This window comes from Hyla sarda, chromosome 10 (genome assembly GCF_029499605.1).
Source record: "Hyla sarda isolate aHylSar1 chromosome 10, aHylSar1.hap1, whole genome shotgun sequence".
Taxonomy (NCBI): domain Eukaryota; kingdom Metazoa; phylum Chordata; class Amphibia; order Anura; family Hylidae; genus Hyla; species Hyla sarda.
Window position 1 is genome coordinate 100,612,228 of NC_079198.1, and position 25,267 is coordinate 100,637,494.

The following is a 25,267-nucleotide window of genomic DNA, read 5'->3' on the forward strand; positions in this document are numbered from 1 at the left end:
GTAGGTGTGAATCAGTATTTCTGTCGCTCAGCTGGATTTGCTTCCCCTCTTATGTTGTGCATGCTTTCCCTGAAGCAAGACAGAATTCTCGCAGAGTCTTCTATTGCAGAAACTAGCGGCGCGTCCTTCCCCCAAACCAATAAGTTCTCCACTATACATCGCAGTTGGAACCCTTCTGGCATTCAAGGGGTGGATTCCTAGGTTGCCTTTGTTCTTAATTCTATTATTATCACGATGTCTGTTAGTTGCAGCCGTATTCTTCATGTTCCTCTCTAAAATATTCAAGCATTTTTTTTGCAGAAAAGTTGTAATTTGCTATTAAAATGTAAAGATAACGTATGAGTTTAAGAAGTGTCCTCTGCGAAAAAAATCACACGCCAATACAAAAAATTGTGTCGTTTTCTTATTTAATATTCTATCCAGCTGCTTAGCATCAGGGAATGCTGGGTACCTGCCAGTATGGCAGCTATAACACAAGAGTTGTCATCTAGCTTTCCCAGACTTGGCAAATTTGCAAAGTTACACATCTGTAGTGTGGTAGAAGCGTGTATTATCTTTTACGTTTATCATAGTTTTTATTACCCCCGTGCTATGACAGCATTGTGTTTGTGGACTCTGTACTGTAAAATCACCATTCATTCTGAGGCCCCAAACTAAACATTGACTATATCTGGCGTTTTAGTGTGCCACACATTAAAGGGGTACTCCGGACAAAAACATTTTATCATTTATTATTTTATAAGATGTCTGATCACGGGGGGCCTGCTGCTGAGACCCCCTGCGATCTCCCTGCAGCACCCGCATTCTATGCAGGGACTGTGTCTCTAGTTATCTCCGGGTTTCCGGGACTGGGGACGTGACGTCACGTCACGCCCCCTCCATTCATGTCTATGGGAGGGGGCGTGACAGTCATCACGCCCCCTCCCATAGACATGAATGGAGGGGGCGTGGCGTGACGTCACGTCCCCAGTCCCGGAAGTTTCCGAAACTAGAGACGCAGTCACCGCATAGAATGCGGGTGCTGTAGGGAGATCGCGGGGGGTCTCAGCAGCAGGCCCCCCGCAATCAGATACATTATCCCCTATCCTTTGGATAGGGGATAAAATATTTTTGCCCGGAATACCCCTTTAAGAAAACTCCACCTATTTTCAGTCCACTAGATTCAGTATGAGATCTACACCTCTTAGGCTAGGTTCAGACTACGGAACCTCCAGGCAGAAAATTTCCCCCCCGGAGATTCCGAGTGCGGCCAGCACTGGCTGAATCAGTCGGCGCTAGGACTGTGCGGACACTGCAGTCTCCAATAGAATGCAATGTGTTCCGCGCGGATTTCCGCCTGAAGAAAGAGCGCCGCCTTTCTTCAGGCGGAAATTTCTAAGCGGATTTTCTAAGCGTATTTTACGCTTCACAAATTCTGAAGTGGGAATTTGGGAATGGAAACCCATTCACTACACTAGACATTTTAGCAAGCAGAATTTCTGACGGAAATTTTACGACTGAATTTATGTCGGAAATTCCGTAGTCAGAACCTAGCTTTAGTTAATCCAGCAACTCTGTGGTTGCCATTGCACCTGGAGCACGAATATACACCACCTAATGAGATTGTGTATGTTACTACGACTTTGAAGGGGTACTCCAGGAATTTTTTTTATTTGACTATGCTACAGGGGCTGTAAAGTTAGTGTAGTTCATAATATAGTGTCTGTACCTGTGTGTGACGGTTTTCTCACAATTCTTCTGTGATTTTCACCCCAATATTTACTTTTAACAGCATACAAAATTACTCATGTCTCGGGATTTCCCAGGTTGCAGTGCGTGTAGACCTGACATCACTAGTCAGGTGATCAAAAGGAGCCTGTCCCACTTCAATTTTAGCAATGGCTGTAGGTCCCTCTGTTTAGAAAACACTGTTTTTCAATGGGTGTGGTAGCTGATATGTGAGAGGAAGGAAAGTGACCTCCTACTTTCAAGTGTTTAGAGAACAAAAACCATAGGAAATACCCTGTTCTGGCAGGTAAGTACTGAAATCACCTTATGGTGGATAACCCCTTTAGGTGTGGCAATTCAGCCCTAATGTCACTTTGGAAGATGCACCCCCAACATGTGAGACCAAGCCCTCTTCCAGCTTCCTTCATGCCCCAAGTGGCGTAAATTGCAAACTGCACAAAATTCGCAATTTAAAGGGGTATTCCATGAAAAAGCATTTTTTTCCAAATCAACTGGCTCCAGAAAGTTAAACAGATTTGTAAATAACTTCTATTAAAAAATCTTAATCTTACCAATACTTATAAGCTGCTAAAGTTGAGTTGTTCTTTTCTGTTTGACAACAGTGCTCTCTTTTTGACACTTCTGTCTGTCTCAGGAACTGTCCAGAGCAGGAGAGTTTTGCTCTGGGGATTTGCTGCTACTCTGGACAGTTCCTGACACAGACAGAGGTGTGAGCAGAGAGCACTGTTGTCATTAAAGAACAACTCAACTTCAGCTGCTGATAAGTACTGGTAGGATTAGGATTTTTTAATAGAAGTAATTTACACATTTTTTTTAATTTTCTTGAGCCAGTTGATGTGAAAAAAAAAAGTTTTTTCATGGAATACCCCTTTAAGAGGATTTGTGTCTTAAACATGGCATGATAAATGTCCCCTAATTGTTTATTTTGTGGCCTCATTCACACAAAAAACATAAGAGGTTGTTTACTATGTGCTGCATTTTTGTTTGTCACACATAAGTTGAGCTCTGCTCATTTGTGATCCTCCTCTTATTAAATCCAGCGGCCCATGGCTGCCATCACGCGCCATATTTATCAGAGTTGCTCAGGCTGTTTGCACCATCTAGGTTAAGTTTATACCAACCATTAGTTGACTTACTTTAGGCCACATTTTTGGCCCACGACATCATATTTCAAGCCATACCCCTTTCTGATAAGAGATACCAAAAGAAAAAATTCCCACACAGTAGGTCCTACGCCACAAGACATAGAATAATTCATAAAGAAAAAGGCGTCAAACAGGACATAAATACCACAAAGTATACTTTATTAACATGAAAAAGTGACAAGACATTTAAGATAATTTAAAAGAATACATATATAGTAGTAAACATGAATCCAAAAAGTGCTGAGAGAGAAAAACGGGGGCTATGCTTGTCTGCCAGGGGAAAAGTTAAATAAATAGTGTACAATAAGTATTGACTCCCGTGGATTAATGAGGGAGGCTACGGCTCAAAGGTTATGGGTTAGATATTAGAGTCGGATCCAGCAAATATGCTCGGATCGCAAGTAAGTACGGAAAATCAAAGAGCAGATAAGGGAGCCTCAGGGGATCAATAACGCATTATAGATAGGACAAACCCTGAACTAGACGGAAATAACGAAATACTTTACCAAGTGGAGCGAGGAGTACAATGCTACAGCCACCCACCACCCAACGTTTCACCAATGAAGGCTTCTTCCGGGGTGTGGTCAATAGAGTGTGGGGTATGTATATATGCAGAGACTTAACCAATTAAAACCAAGGACTAAAACACGTGGTATAGTTAAAGCGTCATAGTCACCCATAAATCACTGCTACCAAGCCTCGCACTCATAGCGAGGTCCGGGAGCAGATACGCCTGTCAGCGCGCATCACGTGACATCGGGAAACCGCGCCAGAGAGCTCCACAGCGTCACGAAACAACCAAGCCTCGCTTCCAGAGCGAGGCTCGGATGTACTTTGATAGCGAGGCTTGGCCCTCTACCTGATAATGAGACAACCCTGATATACGATTGGCCCGTACATCCGAGCCTCGCTCTGGAAGCGAGGCTTGGTTGTTTCGTGACGCTGTGGAGCTCTCTGGCGCGGTTTCCCGATGTCACGTGATGCGCGCTGACAGGCGTATCTGCTCCCGGACCTCGCTATGAGTGCGAGGCTTGGTAGCAGTGATTTATGGGTGACTATGACGCTTTAACTATACCACGTGTTTTAGTCCTTGGTTTTAATTGGTTAAGTCTCTGCATATATACATACCCCACACTCTATTGACCACACCCCGGAAGAAGCCTTCATTGGTGAAACGTTGGGTGGCGGGTGGCTGTAGCATTGTACTCCTCGCTCCACTTGGTAAAGTATTTCGTTATTTCCGTCTAGTTCAGGGTTTGTCCTATCTATAATGCGTTATTGATCCCCTGAGGCTCCCTTATCTGCTCTTTGATTTTCCGTACTTACTTGCGATCCGAGCATATTTGCTGGATCCGACTCTAATATCTAACCCATAACCTTTGAGCCGTAGCCTCCCTCATTAATCCACGGGAGTCAATACTTATTGTACACTATTTATTTAACTTTTCCCCTGGCAGACAAGCATAGCCCCCGTTTTTCTCTCTCAGCACTTTTTGGATTCATGTTTACTACTATATATGTATTCTTTTAAATTATCTTAAATGTCTTGTCACTTTTTCATGTTAATAAAGTATACTTTGTGGTATTTATGTCCTGTTTGACGCCTTTTTCTTTATGAATTACCCTTTCTGATAAGCCACACCTTTGTCAGACAAGACATTTTACTGTGCTTTTTTTTGGTGCACTATGCATAATAAATAGATCTCAACTGCTGTGTGCCAAAAACAGCTCTCACTTTGAGCGGAAAATGCTCCCAACGAATATGGTAAATGGATTCTGTAATGGATGCCTAACCCTGGCATCAGTCCCATATGACAAATCTGTTTATTATATACATTGAGAGCTTGTTCATGATATACCGTAGTTATTAAATAGATAACAGCACTATAGAATACAGGGGACAGCTATCGTTCCCAAAACTTCCATACACATGAATGTTCACCTTGGCCTGGTATTAATGTATTCTGCACGGAGAGAAGACTTCTCTGGGAGCAGCTTACCTCTCCCCTAACAAAAGGCTCAAACTGGTTGAAATCCAACATGGCTGATCCTTCTCTCCTCTGACATCATCTCAATTGGAAGTCCTTTGTGCTCATTAAAGTTAACCAGTCCTGCACAAATCAGTGTTTTGGCAAAATTTTCTTCTATTGTGTATGGGGGCTTCTAGGCATCTGTTTAAAAGATTTATTATGCATAGGCTAGAGTGGTATCCATTTAAAGCATACATCATTAAAAGCTAGTTAAAGGGGTTATCCAGCAATCGAAAAACAGAGCCAATTTATATTTAAAAAAAAATGCTCCCTGTCTGTCTTCAGGTTGTGTGTGGTATTACAACTTGGCTCCATTCACTTCAATGGAACTGAGCTGCAGAACCACACCCAACCTGGAGACAGAAATTAGCTCTGTTTTTCGATTCCTTGATAACCCCTCCAAATGTCTATGACGGTGACTTATCTCACCAAGGATCAGGCACGTTGAAATCCAACTAAGGCGTGGAAAGACAAGGCAGGCACCAAAGCTGGGATGTCGGGGGTTAAAGACACGGTGTGGAGCGTGGAACAGCGCAGAGGTGATGAATGCATGTACTTCAGGGGGTGCCAATCAATAGTTCAGAGCTTGTAAATGCAGTATGCAAGTAGATTGCACTCACCCACTAGTGAAGTTAAAATGTTTTCTTTATTGGAACCTCATATCAAACATGCTGAGGGAAGGGGTAGAGAGATGCGGTCAGCGTGAGCTGACTGACCGGCCGAGGTGAGGCAGCGCTCCTTTCGCGGTTCAGCCCGCTTTCTCAAGCCTGCTACCAGTCACACCTGTGCGCCCATATGTACCTGGCGCGGCGGGTGACGTCACGGTCAGAAGGAAAAAAGGTAGGATGGAAAGGGGAGGAAGGAAAAACAGGAGGAGAGAATGGAAAGGGGTAAAGCTGGGAACGGATAAGGTAGTGCGGGAAGGGAAATATTAATGCTAAAAAAGATAAGAAGAAATATTATACAAGTCTATAAGGAACAAATTGTTAAACAAGAAAAACATTAAACTCATTTCTTTCATTCCAGCTAAGCTTTCCTAATGCGTTGGTCCGTGCAATCCAGGCTGCTTCGCATTTGCGGAGGGCATTAACCCTGTCATGTCCTTATTCTATCTTTTCTAGACCAATAAATTTGAGAGCAGTTTGGTCACCTTCATGTACAGTTCTCATGTGGTCGAACATTCTGCTGGCTCCTTTGCCTGTACTAATAGATCTTAGATGTTCGCGGTATCTGATAGTTGATCCAATATAGTGATGACCGCAGTCGCAATATAGTCCATACACAACAAATTTAGATCTGCAGCAGATGAATTGTTTTATATGTGCTTCATAGCCTCCGATTCTATGGAATGCGTTTTGTTTTTGTTTGAGTGCAATATGGGCAATTTCCACAAGGAAAATTCCCCATGAGTTGTATATCAGTTAACCAATTATTGTTCTTTTTTGTTTCTGGAGGTAGAAAAGTACTGGAAACTAGGAAATTTTTATTGTTTTACTGCGTTTGAATGCAATGATAGGTTTTATTTTTGCTTGTGGACTGATTTCTGGGTCTGCAGCTACAATATCCCAATATTTGTAGATTGTTTTTTTGATGTGGTCGGCCAGGACTAAAATTAAATGAAAAAACAAAACAGTCTTTCTTCTTTCTATGCTTGTGGTTTTTTCTGAGTAGAGCGTGTCTTTTTTAACTTTTTCTAAGCTTTCTCTAAGGAGTGTGTCAGGATACCCCCTCAGGGATAGTTGTTTTATTAATTTTGTGGCTTTTTCTTCAAATATTTTTTCATTATTGTTGATCTTGCGTAGACATAATAACTGGCCATAGGGTATGGCCCTTTTTCGCATGGAGGGAGTGGTAGCTATCAAAATGCAATAGCATATTTGAGGATGTAGGTTTTTTGTACCTTTTGGTAAGAATTCCATCTTCCACTTTTTCCAATTCTACGTCCAAAAACTCCATTCGTGTGTTACTGAATTTTGATGTAAACTTTATTTTCTGTATTAAGATAAGTAATGAAATCTAAGAAGTCCTCTTCTGAGCCCTTCCATCCCAGAAAAATATTATCCACGTACCTCACGTATGTGGAGATATGGTGGGCAAAAAGATTTTTGTTGTTAAAAATCAGATCTTGTTCTATGGCGGCTAAAAAGATGTTGGCGAAACTACATTCTACCGGTGTGCCCATTGCGGTCCCGGAGCACTGGGCATACCAGTCGTTACCAAACATAAAACAGTTATTTCCAAGAACCAGATCAAGAGCTTCACAAACAAAACTAATGTATTCCTCAGTTTTTCTTGCAATTTTAAGGAACCTACTCACTGCCTCAATTCCTGCTGGCTGTGGTATTCTCGTGTAGAGACTCTCTACATCTATTGTAGCAAATGCAATCTCGGATGACCAGGTATGACTTTCAATCATTTGTAGGAAGGAGTGCGTGTCTTTCAAGTATGATGGCATCTCAACTAACAGGGGCCGGAGCAACCAATCCAGGTACTGGGAAAGTAGCTCGGTAACGCTCCCTATACCCACAATCATGGGTCTACCTGGTGGAGAGTCCGCAGACTTATGAGTCTTCCGGAGAAAGTACCACTGCGGTGGTTTTGGGTGAGGAGGGAGTAGTTTTTCTGCACGTTTCTCGGACAGCATGCCTTCTTTTCCTTTCCTTCTCCTGCTTTTCCTTCCTCCCCTTCTCATCTTACCTTTTTTCCTTCTGACCGTGACGTCACCCGCCGCGCCAGGTACATATGGGCGCACAGGTGTGACTGGTAGCAGGCTTGAGAAAGCGGGCTGAACCGGGAAAGGAGCGCTGCCTCACCTCGGCCGGTCAGTCAGCTCACGCTGACCGCATCTCTCTACCCCTTCCCTCAGCATGTTTTAAATGATGTTCCAATAAAGAAGACGTTTTAACTTCACTAGTGGGTGAGTGCAATCTACTTTTTTTCTACTTGCATACTACGTTGAAATCCAACATACTTGGCTTTTCTCTTACCTGACATCTGTCATTGGGGGGGGGGGGGGGCTCAGGAGATTTCCATTATACACATTAGATGGTTGAACAATCCTACCAAAATTAGCAGGTTTAGCCGAATAATCTTCCATGTATGTCCAGCTCTATAATAGTCCAAGAAAGACGAGTGTGTGTGTAAAATATTGACACCTGAGGTCATTGTAACTTGAGGGACCATTGGATTAGTATATGTGACTAGTATCCGCTTTACTGCATAAGTATCTCTCTGGAAAACCCCAAGTCCCCAGTGTTTGGATTAACATATCCTATAATCCCATTTCCCCTCAGTGTGTGAGAACCATGACTTTTTCTTATTCCTAATCATAGAATATCACCTGCTCGGGGCTCACGGCGTGTCAGTCAGGCAGTCTTAAATGTTATGCTCTGGAATAATCACACTGTCCGTGGATCCATTATCAGTGAGACTTTCAGGTCTATGACTGTAAAGCTCTGGGAAATGTCATGATGACCCCTGCTTCAGTCATTCATCCGATAATCTGCCTCTGTATTATTAGCAGACCAGCACCCATTGTGCAGCTCAGCATGACAACTTTCCTGTGAACATGTCATCATGTCTAGGAGACCTTAGCGAGACAGGAGGAAAGAATCCTTCCTGGAAATAAGGGATAAAAATATTACAGGAATTGAGCCGTATTTTTGCTGTGATTTTGCATAATTTACATGGGCACTAGCAGTGATCTGCATTTATTACTGAAGGTGGCCATAAAGAGGAAAATAACTCTGCCTGTGTAGTATGTAAATTCTCTTTATGTTTCTTATAAACCTTCTATACTGCATACAATTGTGTCGCGCCTAAATGTGTGCCGTACTACAAATTATTTTTTTTATATACAATAAGAAAATGACAGTTCTACTATACCTACTCTACACAGTATGCCTCCAATTTCATATGGATGTTTTTTTTTTCCATTGAATTCCATACAATTCTTTGAGAAGCAAAATTGTGACATTATCTATCAGCTGCAGCATGTATGGATAATTTTTCCATCATATGGTACCCAACATGCCATAGTCTTTTCAGTGCTATAGTACAGAGCCACACAAGACTCAGTGTGCTGCCATACAGCTTACTGAACATGACTATGCGTGAGCATGGGGACTTACCGTATTTTTCGCCGTATAAGACGCACTTTTTCTTCCTCAAAACTGGGGGGAAAAAGTTGGTGCGTCTTATACAGTGAATACGCACCTATCGGGTCACACACCTGCGGCCATCAACAGCCAGGACCCGCAGCTTATACAGGACACCATCGATAGCGGTGACGCCCTGTATTAACCCTTCAGACGCGGCGATCAAAGCTGACCGCCGCGTCTGAAGCGAAAGTGACACTAATCCGGCTGCTCAATCGGGCTGTTCGGGACCGCTGCGGTGAAATTGCGGCGTCCCGAACAGCTTACAAGACACCAGGAGGGACCTTACCTGCCTCCTCGGTGTCTGCTCCGTGCCGGGATCCCCTGCATGGCGGTGCTCTCCTTCAACGTCATCACGTCGTCGCGCACGCCGTCCTGTCATCCAATAGGAGCGGCGTGTGTAGCGACGTGATGACGGCGATGTGATGACGGCGATGGAGAGCGTGTATCCCGGGGAAGAAGACATCCGGAGCGACGGGGACACCACGGGGATGTGGCGACAGCAATGGAGGGCGACATCCAGGGCAGCGGTGACGGGTCCGGAGCGGCGGGGACACGTGAGTATTGCCTCCTATCCAGTGGTCTTCAACCTGCGGACCTCCAGATGTTGCAAAACCAGCCGTTGGCTGTCCGGGCATGCTGGGAGTTGTAGTTTTGCAACATCTGGAGGTCCGCAGGTTGAAGATCACTGTTGGGTTCAGAATCTTTTTTTTCTAAGTTTTGCATCTTTAAAATTGGGTGCGTCTTATATGCCGGTGCGTCCTACAGGGCGAAAAATACGGTAATTCTTAATGCTTTTTCTTACACCAGAAACGTTCACAGGGCCCTTGGAGCTAAGGTGAATGAATTGATGTTTGAGACCTTAACACTCCATAGTTGTATTTGTTATATTTAGCAGCGTGCTACTCTGTTTCTGTAGACATGCTGCATTGTGGGCCAGTGGCTCTTAAGAACTACCAGCTCCCTGCTGTGTGCGCAGCAAGGCATACAGTACAGTAGGCATCACCCCCCACTTCATATTTGCCAGGCTGTATGAGAGGCCACCTAGTTCAGTGAATGTGAGGCGAACAGCTATGCGTACAGAACTTAATCCATTGCAATTTACCGGGGCACACTGGTGCTCTGCTCCCTGGAAGGAAGTCAGCTGGAAGGTCTCTGCATCACAAACTCTCAGCCTGGAGAATGCACAGTGGTCCCTCAACATACGATGGTAATCCATTCCAAATGAACCATCGTTTGTTGAAACCATCGTATGTTGAGGGATCCATGCAATGTAATGTATAGGAAGCTGTACTCACCTGTCCCCGCCTCTCCGAACCCGTCACCGCTGCCCTGGATGTTTCCCTCAATCGCTGTCGCCGCGTCCCCGTGGTGTCCCCGACGATTCGGATGTCTCTGCTTCCCCGAGATCCTCGCTCTCCACTCTCCGTCATCACATCACTACGCACGCACGCCGCTCCTATTGGATGACGTGACGGCGTGCACAGCGACGTGATGACAACGAAGGAGAGCGCCGGCGATGGAGGGGATCGTGAAGAGGATGCTCCAGAGCCCCGAGGACAGGTAGGAGACCATCACCGGAGCACACAGGGCACCGTAAACGGCTATCCGGCGGCAGCTGAAGCAGTCAGCGTTGCCGCATAGCCGTTTATGCGATGGCCCCGACATACAAAAGCATCGTATGTTGATGCTGCCTTCAACATATGATGGTCTCTGAGAGGCCATTGCATGTTGAAATGATCGTATGTCGGGGCGATCGTAGGTCGGGGGGGTCACTGTATAGTACAGTAAGGTGAGCGGCAAGTGTATGCCAGTAGTGTATGCATCGCCACTTACCTCACTTGTGATGTCTGGAAGGGGTCTGCACTGCATTGCGCTGGCAAGATATAGTGGCAGTAGCTCTGACACAAACAAGTCGGTGGGTGCTATATCTACTGTAGACACCAGTCATTTTCTTTCCCTGGCTTACAAAACAAATGGACATACAGGTAAAAGAGAAAAATATATAGAAGATGACTAAAACAGGGATAATGTAAAAAAAAACTCCTACATTGTAATTCCATGTAAGGGTCTATTCACACGTACAGTGTTCTGCATAGGATTTGATGCGCAGGATTTGAAACTGTGTTCAGTCATTTAGTTTACATTGAAATCTGCAGCATCAAATCCTGCGCATCAAATCCTCACAGGATACTATAAGTGTGAATACACATAAAGGCACAAATGGACTGTTGATTTCAATTGCTGCCATGTAATACTTCATTTGTGCTTCAGGAGAAAATATGACTACTTGGCTACTAACCATTTTCATCTTGAACCTCTCAAATGGCTACTGCAGTAATCCCATTGAAAGACTTTACATAGGGGAAAACGCAGACTTGTATCTTTTATTTTTAGGGAACTGCTGTTAAAGGGGTACTCCACAAGAACCCCCCCCCCCTTTTTTTTTTTTTTTCAATTGGTGCCAGAAAGTTAAACAGATTTGTAAATTACTTCTATTAAAAAATCTTAATCCTTCCAGTACTTATCAGCTGCTGTATGTTTCCACAGGAATTTCTTTCCTTTTTGAATTCCCTTTCTGTCTGACCACAGTGCTCTCTGCTAACACCTCTCCATGTCAGGAACTGTCCAGAGCAGGAGAGGTTTTCTATGGGTATTTGCTCCTACTCTGGACAGTTCCTAAAATGGACAGCAGAGGTGAGCAGAGGGCACTGTGGTCATGACATCAGAGATAGGATAGGAAATTCAAAAAGAAAATAACTTCCTGTGGATAATACAGCAGTTGATAAGTACTGGAAGGATTAAGATTTTTTTTTTATAGAAATAATTTACAAATCTGTTTAACTATCTGGCACCAGTTAATAAAAAAAAATGTTTTACCGTGGAGTACCCCTTTAAAGAGGTACATTCTGTGACTATCTTATTTATCTGAACAGGGCTTTTAGAAAAAAATACGCTTGCCACAAAAACAACCCCATTCATATTTATGGACCTAATCTTCAGTTGCAGAAATTCTTGCAACCAATCTGCGGCCATAGGCCTAAATACACAGCAATAAAGTGCTTCTGAAATAAGAGTAAAATATGGGCGATGATGAAGAATTACACATATCATACTATATACATTGTAATAAGTCTTAAGCAAGTTCCCAATTAATCTTTCCTTACCATCCCCCAGTCATGGCATCTAAACACTTTCCCGGGATTCCTTATTATTCGTATACTTCTGTGTGGCATTATATTTATGTGCCACATATGACAATATTAGGAATTTACCAAATGTAATATTGTAGCATCTGATCCTGGGCTATGAATGATTACATTACTGTGACATCCACCTCTGGCAATATAACACCATAAGTTTCTGCATTAACTTCTCCTTGTTTCCTTAAGCTACGTGATGGTGGTAATAGGACTCACATAGGGGTCGAGCCATGAACTAAGAGGGTGATAATTTCATTTTTATATGTTTGACTCATATAATTTGCTTAATGTAATAAAATACATACTTTAAAAAGATCAAGACTATTAGTCAAAATACATGGAGTTCTTTATTGTTCCTCCACTAAAAATCTGACAATACAAAACTGATGTCACAAATCACCAGGATGTTTACAGATTAGAAAATTGGCAAATTTTGTGGTTAAAGTTTAACATGAATTATATGTTTATCAGGGGTGTGGAAATGTAATAAAAAACTACTTGTCCATGGGACTGCTTGTCCCTCATGACGATCCACTTGTCCGGACCAATTTTCACTTTTACACAAATTTTTTCCTCCTCGCCCTATAATAGCCATAACTACCTACTATAATGATACATTTTAATTTTTCAATAGCATATTCTCCGAAACAAAAAAAAAATATATATATACCGGTGTGTGTATATATATATATATATATATATATATATATATATATATATATAAATCGGTGAAGTGAGATTGAAATAGTAAAAGATAATTTAGCAAATTTGGTGCCTTTCTTTTCTACGTCATTTACCTTGTGGTTGAGCTAACATGTTTTGATACTTTAGGTCGCCTGATTACAGCAATACCAGATTTGTATAGTTTCCGTCATATTTTACTAATTAAAAACTTTTTCTTTTCGCATACCAGGCTGTATGAGGGCTAATTTTTTGCAACATAATCTGTTTTTTGCATCGGTACCATTTTGGTATTGATCTGACTTTTTAATCGCTTTTTAACTTTTTTTGTGAGATATTATAAAAATTACAATTCTGTGGTTTGGTATTTTTTTTTTTACATTTACGTCATTTATCTTATGGGATACAAAATGTTATGTTTTAAGAGTTCGTACAATTATGCACGCAGCGATACTAAATATGTTTATTTTTATTATGTTTACATGTTTTTATATAGGAAAAGGGGGGGATTTGAACTTTCAACATGGAAGGGGTTAATGTGTGTCTTTTAAACTTTTATTAAAACTTATTTTTTCTTTTTTTTACACTTTATTAGACTTTTAGGAGGAATCATCATTAGATTCCTCAAACAGATCAATAGAGTTCTATTGAACTCCATTGATCTGTGTGCTTTGCGATCCATTGATGGAGCCTAGTCCAGCCAGGCTCTATCAATGACAAAGCCATAGACACCAGGGAACAGAGGTAAGCCTTCCGGCTACCTCTATAATGGATTGCCTCCCCCTCACGCTGGGGGGCGATCCACCCCACTAGCCCACCAGGGAGCCATGGCGATTGCTGCATGCTGGCTATTAGCGGCGGGCCCCAGCTACTAAGAACAGCCAAGGGCTGCAGAGTATGGAGCGGGCACGAGTCGAGAGCCCACTCCATACAGACTACTGAGCGCCGCCGTGCTTGTCAGGTCTGGCCCTGCTAGCCAGAAGCAGGGCTATGGGACGGAAAAATTCAGCTGCCCAGCACCCGGAACTGCATGTCCCGGGCATCGGGCGATAGGAATTCCACATCCCTGGTTTCTATAAAAAAAAAATTTTTTGGGACATGATGGTCTACAACCTCGGTTCAGAGTCAAGGCTAGGTTAAAGATTCAGTTTGCAGCCCTTGCCTCCATCTAAATACCATGGCCAAGGCATAGTTGTTTTTTTTTTTTTGCATAACCAATGGCACTCTGGTCCTCCCTAGCCATGCCCTTGTACCAAGTTATTTTGGAGTCAACTTTGTGAAGACGTGCCTGCCATATTTTTTTTGTGAGAAAGACACAAATTTGTGTAAAAATGTTCAACTTTATGCTGATTTTATTCTCCCATTACTGTTTTTAAAGGTGGATGGGGCTTGACTGTAGGTTTATGGCCTCCTGTGCCCTACAGATTTACCCTAATGTATGTTAGAAATTGGTTTAAATTGAAGCTGAAATCTATGCCATGTTTTGGTGTGGCTATCTTCCACCCTAGGTTGTGTTTTATAGGAATATATTTCCAATGTCCTATTATTAAGGTGTCCTAGTAAATGGCTGTAAAAGTACACTTATCCACCCAATCGACCCAAGGCATATGTGAAAATTCAATCACTGTTGGCCCCAATTGCTATTAGGGGGGACTAGAACTCTTTATTTCTTCTTCTCTGCAAGTCCATAGAGAGAAGCTGTCAGTATACCATTGTGAGAAACCTTAATGTCTCAATGATATGCAAATTAGCATCCCTTTATAAATAGACCCACGTGGAGGCCCAGGGCCAGGCCTACAAAAAAACAAACAAGTGGTTACCACAAACTCAAAACATTTAATTCATTTACTTAGAAATAAATGTAAGATGCCATCTACATGATAAAAATAATAATAAAAATAATAGTAATAAACATCATAATTAAATGATCACTGTGTTTTTGTTGAAAAACAATGAGTGCAGTCAAAGCTAAGGTTCAGATGTAAAGTTAAATTCCTCGACATAATTTGCAGCCACCCCATAACTCGTTGCCTTCATCCCATTAAATGTTCTTTTTCTTTTCATGAGAGAGAATTTTTCCTCACCTTTCTTCAAATGATTTTATAGATTGTAGCCAACCTTGCCGTAGATTGAATGTGGCATTGTTTACCTTGGCTGCAGTCTTCCTTTTAACCCAGGGAACACACAGTATATATAATTGATGCTCTGTGTGAACACGCTAGATCTGCTGGAGTTCCAGACAATTAGGTCACCTAATGCACTTGCAGCTGTCTGATGCATTGATCTTCTGTGCTGTCTAGAGCAGGACATCTTTATAACCTGCAGCAGGTTCTCATTCATTAGATTCTTAGAAGAGCGATCCCCTGCAGTGTCGGCCATGCCGGTTACCTTTTCTTTATTACTAGCTGATTATAAAGCCATCGGTTTGTACACAAAGCCAGCATACAGCTCGCGTCTGCATCCAATATAAAATATTTACCATGCTTCCACATATACCTGGGGAATTTCTATGCTACATCAGCTCATATAGTGCCCAGGACGCATGGCATGTGTTGACAAGTTGCTCATGCTTAGTTTATATGTCTTAAAGCCAAGAATACCGTATTTTTCGCCCTATAGGACGTACCGGCGTATAAGACGCACCCTATTTTTAGATGCAAAATCTAAAAAATTTAAGATTTTGAACCCAATAGTGGTCTTCAACCTGCGGACCTCCAGATGTTGCAAAACTACCGTTTGCTGTCCGGGCATGCTGGGAGTTGTAGTTTTGCAACATCTGGAGGTCCACAGATTGAAGACCACTGCATAGGAGGTAATACTCACGTGTCCCCACCGCTCCGGACCCGTCACCGCTGCCCTGGATGTCGATCCATCGCTGTCGCCGTGTCCCCGTCGCTCTGCTGCCGGCCTGCTGCTAAACGTCTCTATCCTCGCTCTCCTTCGCCGTCATCACGTTGTTACGCCCGCCGACGCACGTACGCGACGACGTGATGACGAGGAAGGAGAGCGCCGGCCATACAGGGGATCCCTAAATGGAGAAGACACACTGAGGAGGCAGGTAAGGTCCCCCCAGTGTCCTGTAAGCACTAACCCGGCTATTCAGTCGGGCTGTTCGGGACCGCCGTGGTGAAATCGCGGCGGTCCCGAACAGCCCTACTGAACAGCCGGGTTAGTGTCACTTTCCCTTTAGACGCGGAGGTCAGCTTTGATTGCCGCGTCTGAAGGGTTAATACAGGGCATCACCGCGATCGGTGATGTCCTGTATTAGCCGCGGGTCCCGGCCGTTGATGGCCGCAGGGACCGCCGCGATAGGGGTGTATTCGCCGTATAAGACGCACCGACTTTTCCCCCCCAGTTTTGGGGAAGAAAAAGTGCTTCTTATACGGCGAAAAATATGGTATTTTCAATTTATGAAATCTATCTGCATGATCTTACAGATACCCATAATACATTTATTATCACCATCATTCAATTACCTAGTGCCCATATATAACATGTGACATTTTTTTTTTTTTGTAATTTTCATTTAGTCATTTCAAAAGTATGGGTCTCTCAAAATAAAAGCCCAGTGGTCATTCCCTTAAAGGCATATGTGCTGTTATCACATCCTGCTTTGAGCTCAATATTTTGTAACAGCAAACTGGACCTTTACAAGATGTTTTTTTTTGTTCTCTTTAAAATTTTCATTTAGTCAGTTTGTTTCTTTTTGGTTTTGTGCGGGTATTGTGCAGGCCAGGAGCAAAATGAGCAAGTGAAAATTGCCAAAAAAAACAAAAAAAAAAAACAAAAACAGAAAAGCAAATAAATATCATCTTGTAAAGGCCAATTTTGCTGTGATGAGATATTTCTCACAAAGCTTTGTTGTTTTTTTCCCCTGCAATTTTTATGTGCTCATTTTGTTCCTCTTTAGTGTGGGTCTTTTAAAATGAGAGCCCTGTGGATGTTCCTTTAGAGGCATATGAGCCATAAGCACTAGTGATTAGCAGCAGGGGCCATATTCGAATTAGCGATACTTTGCAAATATATGGACGAATATTCGCCCTATGTTTGCGAAATTCGCATATTCGCTATGTTCGTTCACTTTTTTTTCCATGCGAAAATCATAATGAAATTCATATAGTGCAAATTTTATGTGATGGACCAGAACACAATAGTCTAAGTTGGTGAAGTGAAATGAGAAAATATATAAATAAAACTATTGTTTAGAAATAGAAAACAGAAAATTGGTATGTGCGTATGTATTCACCCCCTTTGTTAGGATGCCCATAAAAAGCTCCAGTGCAATCAATTATCTTCATAAGTCACATAATTAGTGAAATGATGTCCCCTGTGTTCAATCTACCTTTTTTGAAAGGCCTCACAAGCCTCAACACCTAAGAAAGAGGCATCAGTAACCAAACACTGACATGAAGACCAAGGAACTCTCCAAACAAGTAAGGGACAATGTTTTTGAGAAGTACAAGTCAGGGTTAGGTTATAAAAAATATCCAAATTTTTGATGATCCCCAGGAGCACCATCATATTTATCATAACCATATGGAAAGAACATGGCACAACAGAAAACCAGCCAAGAGACGGCCGGCCACCAAAACTCACGGACCGGGCAAGGAGGGCATTAATCAGAGAGGCAGCACTGAGACCCAAGATAACCCTGGAGGAGCTGCAGAGTTCCACAGCAGAGACTGGAGTATCTGTACATAGGACAACAATAAGCCGTATGCTCCACAGAGTTGGGCTTTATGGCAGAGTGACCAGAAGAAAGCCATTACTTTCAGCTAAAAACAAAAAGGCATGGTTTTGAGTTTGTGAAAAGGCATATGTGAGACTCCCAAAATGTATGGTGGAAGGTGCTCTGGTCTGATGAGAAATTTTTTTAACTTTTCGGCCATCAAAGAAAACGCTATGTCTGGCGCAAACCCAACACATCTCATCACCCAAAGAAAACCATCCCCACAGTGAAACATGGTGGTGGCAGCATCATGCTGCGGAGATGTTTTTCAGCAGCCAGGACTGGGAAACTGGTCAGAGTTGAGGGAAAGATGGATGGTGCTAAATACAGGGATATTCTTGAGCAAAACCTGTACCGCTCTGTGCATGATTTGAGGCTAGGATGGAGGTTCACCTTCCAGCAGGACAATGACCCCAAACACACTGCTAAAGCAACACTTGAGTGGTTTAAGGGGAAACGTGTAAATGTGTTGGAATGGCCTAGTCAAAGCCCAGATCTCAATCCAATTGAAAATCTGTGGTCAGACTTAAAGATTGCTGTTCACAAGCGCAAACCATCCAACTTGAAGGAGCGGGAACTGTTTTGCAAGGCGGAATGGGCAAATATCCCGTGGTACGATGTGGCAAGCTGATAGATACTTATCCAAAGCGACTTGGAGCTGTGACTGCTGCAAAAGGTGGCTCTACAAAGTATTGACTTTAGGGGGGGGTGAATAGTTATGCATATTGACTTTTTCTGTCATTTTGTCCAAATTGTTGTTTGCTTCACAATAAAGAAAAAAAAAACATATTCAAAGTTGTGGGTATGTTCTGTAAATTAAATGATCAAAATCCTCAAACAAACTATGTTCATTGCAGGTTGTGGGGCACAAAATATGAAAAAAATCAAGGGGGGGATCAATACTTTCGCAAGGCACTGTAGCTATAAGGGGTAGGTGGAGATAAAATGTACCAAGGTATAGATGTTGGTATGATGGCAGTGGCCAAAAGAATGCCAGGTCTGGGGAAAAAAAATATTCTAAATATTTGCCTAGTTTACCCTGAAAATAAATTGGTCAATGATAATACATGGACGTTAGGGAAGTAAAATGCATAGTTAGCTCATGTGCATGAGGCAGTGGATTTACAACCGATGGCCATTGTATAAGTACTTAAAGGGGTTATCCACCATAAGGTAATTTTATTAGGTACCTGGCAGACAGTAATGGACTTGTTTAGGAAGGATCTGCGCTTTTCTTGGGGCTAAATGGCTATGTTGTGAGATTACCATAACACTGTGGCTAGCTTTTTGTGAACTGGTATTTCCTGTTTGAGTTTTCTTTTTTTGACTACAAATCCCATAATTCCATTTTCCTCCCTCCCACACATGAGCCACCCCACCCATTGTAACATAAATGAGATGCATCCATTCAAAAGACCTGTGGTATCAATCAGGGTGCCTACAGCTGTTGCATTAGTTGCAGATTGATCTCTCTCTCACCAAGCGATCCCTCCACCCATTGAAGCAGACAGGCTCCCTGTCATCAGCTGACTAGTGAGTCAGATCTCGGCTGCATTGCAAGCTGGGAAAAATCTGAGACAACAGTCATTTTGTATGCTGTTAAAAATAAATATTGGGGTTAAAATCACATAAGATTGTGAGAAAACCGTCACACACAGGTACAGACACTATATTATGAACTACACTAACTTTACAGCCCCTGTAGCATAGTCAAATAAAAAAAAATCCTGGACTACCCCTTTAAAATATTACTGCTATTTTAAATGTAATATCTACTTCTGACGGCCAGATTACCAGCTATTGCACACAATGTTACTGTGTATTGTTAGACCTCTGCATGTTACTGCCATATTACTACTAATGGTAATTTTATTAGCCATTATTACTTGTACTATGCATATTCTTACTGTACTGTTATTAATAATGGCCAAATTTCAGTTTCTTCTTACAATTCTGGTACATATCACTGTTTTCTTACCCTCAGTAGCCATTTTATGACTTTTATTATTATTCGTAATTTGTAGACAAATGGAATAATCCATTCAATGGTATTTTTTTGTAATATGATATGATTGTTAGTATATTTATTCTAAATATAAGTGAAATATTTCTGCTCATTTTACTGGTTAGGCTTCACTTACATCTGTTCAGGGCCCTCATTTCTTTAAATAAAAGGACAAAAAAAAATGCTACATACAGTATTTTATGTCCCGTTAGTGTCCAGTAATGGACACCAGCTGGAAATCTGATTGACCCTATTAAAGTCAATGGGGTCTCTCAGGATCTGTTGGTGTCATGCAGCAGACCGTCTGGCTTTGTTCACTCCTCCTGAACAGAATCTGTAACAGAGCCTCCGACGCAGATGTACTTACTAGTATAAGTGTGTTCATAATAATTGGTATTACTACTTAAAGGGGTATTCCGGGAAAAAATATTTTATCGCCTATCCAAAGGATAGGGGATAAGGTGTCTGATCGTGGGGGGCCCGCAGCTGAGAACCCCCGCGATCTCCCTGTAGCACCCGCATTCTATGCTGAATCTCCAGTTTCGGAAACCTCCATGTTTCCGGGACTGGGGACTTGACGTCACGCCACGCCCCTTCCATTCATGTCTATGGGAGGGGGCGTGATGTAGGGCTGGGCGGTATATCGGTTCATACCGAATACCGATTTTTTTCCCCTCACGATATGAATTTTGCCCATACCGCTATAACGGTTGGGCCCCTCCCCCCTCGAATGAGGGAATTATGCGCCACAGTGCGCTTTCCCCACATTGGGGAACTAATCATATTTGACCCGCGAGCGCTATTCTGCTTACCCCCCCCTGAATTATCAGCGCAGATAATCTGTCCCCACATCATGTCACCCTCGTGCGCTCCTCTGCTCATCCTCATACGATTTGCGGGCCGCTGGTGCTAGAAATCTGTACTACAAATAATGCAGCAAAAATAAAACAAACTTTAACTTACCTTCCGACGTGGTCTCTCCTCATGGTCCCTCCGCTGCGGTCCTGAGGATGGGAACGTCACAGAGCCATCAGCCGATCACCAGCCACAGCGATGTCCCGCCTCGGCCGATGATAGGCTGGCGGCTCTGTGACTTTCCCATCCCAAGGTAACTGCAAGAGGACCACAGCGCAGGACAGTGAAGACGGTAGCAGAGCAACGGGGGAACGTAGGCAGGTTAGTTAAAGTTTATTTTTGCAGCCTGGGAAACGTTATTTGTAGTACAGATTTCTAGCGCTGGCGGCCCGCAACTCATAGGAGGATGAGCAGAGGAGCGCACGCGGGTGACATGATGTGGGGACAAATGTGGGGACAGATGGGAGGACAGTGCAGCTGATAAATAATTGTGATGGGGGGGTGTTGGGAGAGAAGCGGTACCCAGGTCACATGGGGGGAGGGGAATACCGTTAAATACTGTGAAACTACCATCACTTAAAAAAAATACTGTGATACACGTTTTTGCTCATACCGCCCAGCCCTAGCATGACGGCCGTCACGCCCCCTCCCATAGACATGAATGGAGGGGGCGTGGCGTGATGTCACGTCCCCAGTCCCGGAAACCCGGAGGTTTCCGGAACTAGAGACGCAGTCCCCGCGTAGAATGCGAGTGCTGCAGGGAGATTGCGGGGGTCTCAGCAGCGGACCCCCACAATCAGACACCTTATCCCCTATCTTTTGGATAGGGGATAAGATGTTTTTGCCCAGAATACCCCTTTTAAAGCCTTTATATAACAAAAAATATATATATATAATTTCTAATCTAACCTTGTCATGCTTTGCCATGATTGTACTATGTAGGTCAGTGTTTCCCAACCAGAGTGCCTTCATTTCCAGACAGCTGCACAGCAGGGGGATGTTACCACACACCTTTCCGTGCATGCGGCAGTGGATGAGCTGAACGTTTCTTCTGTTCTAGATTTTCTTAAAGGGGTACTCTGGTGAAATTTTTTTTTTTTTATATCAACTGCTACTAGAAAGTTTTACAGATTTGTAAATTACTTCTATTAAAAATTGTAATCCTTTCAGTACTTAATCAGCTGCTGCTCCAAAGGAAGTTGAGTTGTTCTTTCCAGTCTGACCAAAGTGCTCTCTGCTAACACCTCTGTCCATGTCAGGAACTGTCTGGAGAAGGAGAGGTTTGCTATGGAGATTTGCTCCTACTCTGGACAGTTCCTGACATGGACAGAGGTGTCAGCAGAGAGTGCTGTGGTCAGACTGGAAAGAAATATACATCTTCCTCTGGAGCATACAGCAGCTTATAAGTACTGGAAGGGTTACGTTTTTTTAATAGAAGACATTTACAAATCTAAAAAGAAAAAAGGGGTGTATGTGCAGCTCACAATAATAGTACACACTGAGGTCAAGCTAGGGCATGCAACTATACCCTAATTGCACAAAAAGAAAAGCCAATAGTAAAAAGTTGCCCGGACCTTCTAAGTGAGTAAATAATGGTATGGATATTAAATGAGAAGATATTAAATGAATGATTGTCTGGATCGTGCTTCAATGATAATAGTATAAACAATTTATTAAAATAGGATAAATAGACTATAATTAGAAGTAACTAATTATAGTCTATTTATCCTATTTTAATAAATTGTTTATACTATTATCATTGAAGCACGATCCAGACAATCATTCATTTAATATCTTCTCATTTAATATCCATACCATTATTTACTCACTTAGAAGGTCCGGGCAACTTTTTACTATTGACATTTACAAATCTGTTTAACTTTCTGGCACCAAAAAAATATATATAGTTTTCCACCGGAGTACCCCTTTAATGTTTTATCAAAACAATTGCACTCTCTATATAACTTTATTAAGTACTGATATAAGGGGCTCATTAACACACAGAAAAAATGCCCACTTACTTACTGTATCCATTTCCTGTGTGCTCAGATGGGACAGAAAGTGGTGATCAGCAGGGGCGGGGTCCTTGTGAGTGCCAAAATGGCAATAACGGCGGATAAGACAAGTGAGTTATGCTTGCTTTTTGGAACCCTTCTTAAAAACAAAAAAACAACAGACAGGCCCTTTAACACACTTGCCCACTCTACAAGGTCCCAAAAACTATCGGGGAGATTTATCAAAACCTGTACAAAGGAAAAGTTGCCCAGTTGCCCATAGCAACCAATCAGCTCACTTCTTTCATTTTTAACAAGGCCTCTGCAAAATGAAACGAGTGATCTGATTGGTTGCTATGGGCAACTGGGCAACTTTTCCTTTGCACAGGTTTTGATAAATCTCCCCCTATCTGTCCAGTGGCTAAATAGACAACATCTCTACCCCACTTCTCGGAAATAGGAAAATAATGACAATTGAGTGCTCTCATCTACACTGACTGGCATGGAGCACATATGGGAATGATGAGCAACCATATTCACCAGCATTTGTGATCGGTTTAGTCCAAAGGACTGTTTAGTAGATGCCTATACTGGTCCATTATTAGAGGGTAGTTGCTTTATCCAAAGTAATGTTCTCAAACTGTGGCCCTCCAGATGTTGCAAAACTTCAACACCCGGCATGCCCAAACAGCCGTTGGCTGTCCCAGCATGTTGGGAGTTGACGTTTTGCAACATCTTGAGGGTCACAGTTTGAGACCACTGATTTAAAGGGGTACTCCGGTGAAAACAATTTTTTTTTTTTTAAATCAACTGGTGCCAGAACGTGAAACAGATTTGCAAATGACTTCTATTTAAAAATCTCAATCCTTCCAGTACTTATCAGCTGCTATATGCTCCAGAGGAAGTTCTTTTCTTTTTTAATTTCTTTTCTGTCTTACCACAGTGCTCTCTGCTGACATCCCTATCCCTGTCAGACACTGGCCAGAGTAGGATAGGTTTGCTATGGGGATTTTCTCCTACTCTGGACAGTTCCTAAGACATACAGAGGTGTCAGCAGAGAGCACTGTGGTCAGACAGAAAAAAAAAAAAAAAAAAAGAAAAGAAATTCTTGTGGAGCATACAGCACCTGATAAGTACTGGAAGGATTAAGATTTTTAAATAGAAGTAATGTACAAATCTGTTTAACATTCTGGCACCAGATGATTTAAAAAATAGTTTTTCACCGGAGTACCCCTTTAAAGTGAACCTACCCTGAACACCCAACAGGGGCGGATGTATATTCACAGGATGAGCAAATTGTCACATATATTTATAGGAAAATGGTGCCAGAATGTTAAACAGATTTGTACATTACTTCTGGAGTCTTGTTTGTAGACTCCAGAGGCTGTGTACTAGGCTGAAATAAGAACAATTGTTATTGAAAAGATATCAGGGTAAACTAGAGTAGCTATAGGAAATGTAAATCACTGCATGCCTGCTATCAGCCACTTAAGCAAAGCAGAGCCCCTAGTGAGCCCTGCCGCGTGCTACACTCTTCCCAGTGTGTTCTTCATTGATTGAAGATAGTGTTTATGATCTCTCTTCTCTCCATGGTTTAGAGTCTGCAAGCTGTGGTTATCTTGTCATTTCACTATTTACATTTATATTACGATGCATGATTTAACCATTTATGTTGTCAAGAGCTTATAGGCCGTAGAAAAGAACCTAGTTTGTATCTATTCTCCCTTCTTTATCTTCTGGAAGAGAGCTATGTTGCTTTTTTTTATAGGAGGCTATTACCCTAAAAATGTTATTCTAGCTGGATCACTGCAAGGAAAATCACTACCTTCCAAGTGCCAATACATAGGCAGGGTGAGGGTATGGGGTGTAACAGCACAGAAATAATGGCAGGCCGACATATGATGGAAATTTTTGAAACTTTACACCAAAAGCAAAGCTTTGTATTCTCTCAATAGGAGGGCAACAATAACTGAACATTACAATAAAGCTATTTGCAGTCCACAACCATCCGCTGTTCATTAGTTCCAAAAAGGAACTTCTTTTTACAGGGGCCATGTCTCATCCTCTACTAGGGTTCAATGTACTTCAGTTTGGAATCTCTCGCAGCTAGTTTCACTACTTATCAAGGCCTTGGTGGTCCTTTATGCATAAGACAGGGCATAGGCTCCTCTTTGGGCCTGGCTGCACTAACCCAAATTAGACCACACGGATTATGGGGCACTCTCTATCAGGACATTCATCTGGCACTTGTGTCCATCACCACTCACGTCACCAAATGGCCAAACACTTTCACTATCTCATCCTTATGGTCGGTGATGTGCTAGCATTGTCACCACTTGTGTCCTTTAGGACAGGTGGCATCCCCTTTAAAAGGGGATGGAATGTATTGTATTGTGTTGTATTGTAAGAGTGGAACCTTAAAACCAGTATTGTCAGCTGTATGTAATGTGGACCATATATTGCTGTTAAAGGGGTACTCCACTGAAAAACACTATTATTTTTTTTTTCAATCAACTGGTGCCGGAAAGTTAAACAGATTTGTAAATGACTTCTATTAAAAAATCTTAATCCTTCCACTACTTATCAGCTGCTGTATGATCCACAGGGAAGTTCTTTTCTTTTTTAATTTCCTTTCTGTCTGACCACAGTGCTGTCTGACCACAGTGCTCTCTGCTGACACTCTGTCCAGGTCAGGAACTGTCCAGAGCAAGATAGGTTTGCTATGGGGATTTGCTCCTAC

At 42.4% G+C, this 25,267-nt stretch overlaps 1 protein-coding gene and 1 long non-coding RNA gene across 4 annotated transcripts in view; one reads left to right on the forward strand and one right to left on the reverse strand.

Annotated features, from left to right (window-relative positions):
• MORN1 (MORN repeat containing 1) overlaps window positions 1-25,267 on the forward strand; it is a 443,783-nt gene that overhangs the window by 298,845 nt on the left and 119,671 nt on the right. The gene's annotated exons all lie outside the window — the stretch shown is intronic.
• LOC130294002 (uncharacterized) lies at window positions 7-22,791 on the reverse strand. Its single transcript, XR_008848354.1, has 3 exons — window positions 22,555-22,791; window positions 10,897-11,024; window positions 7-272 (listed from the first exon to the last, which is right to left on the reverse strand). It is a non-coding gene; the product is annotated as an uncharacterized LOC130294002 (long non-coding RNA).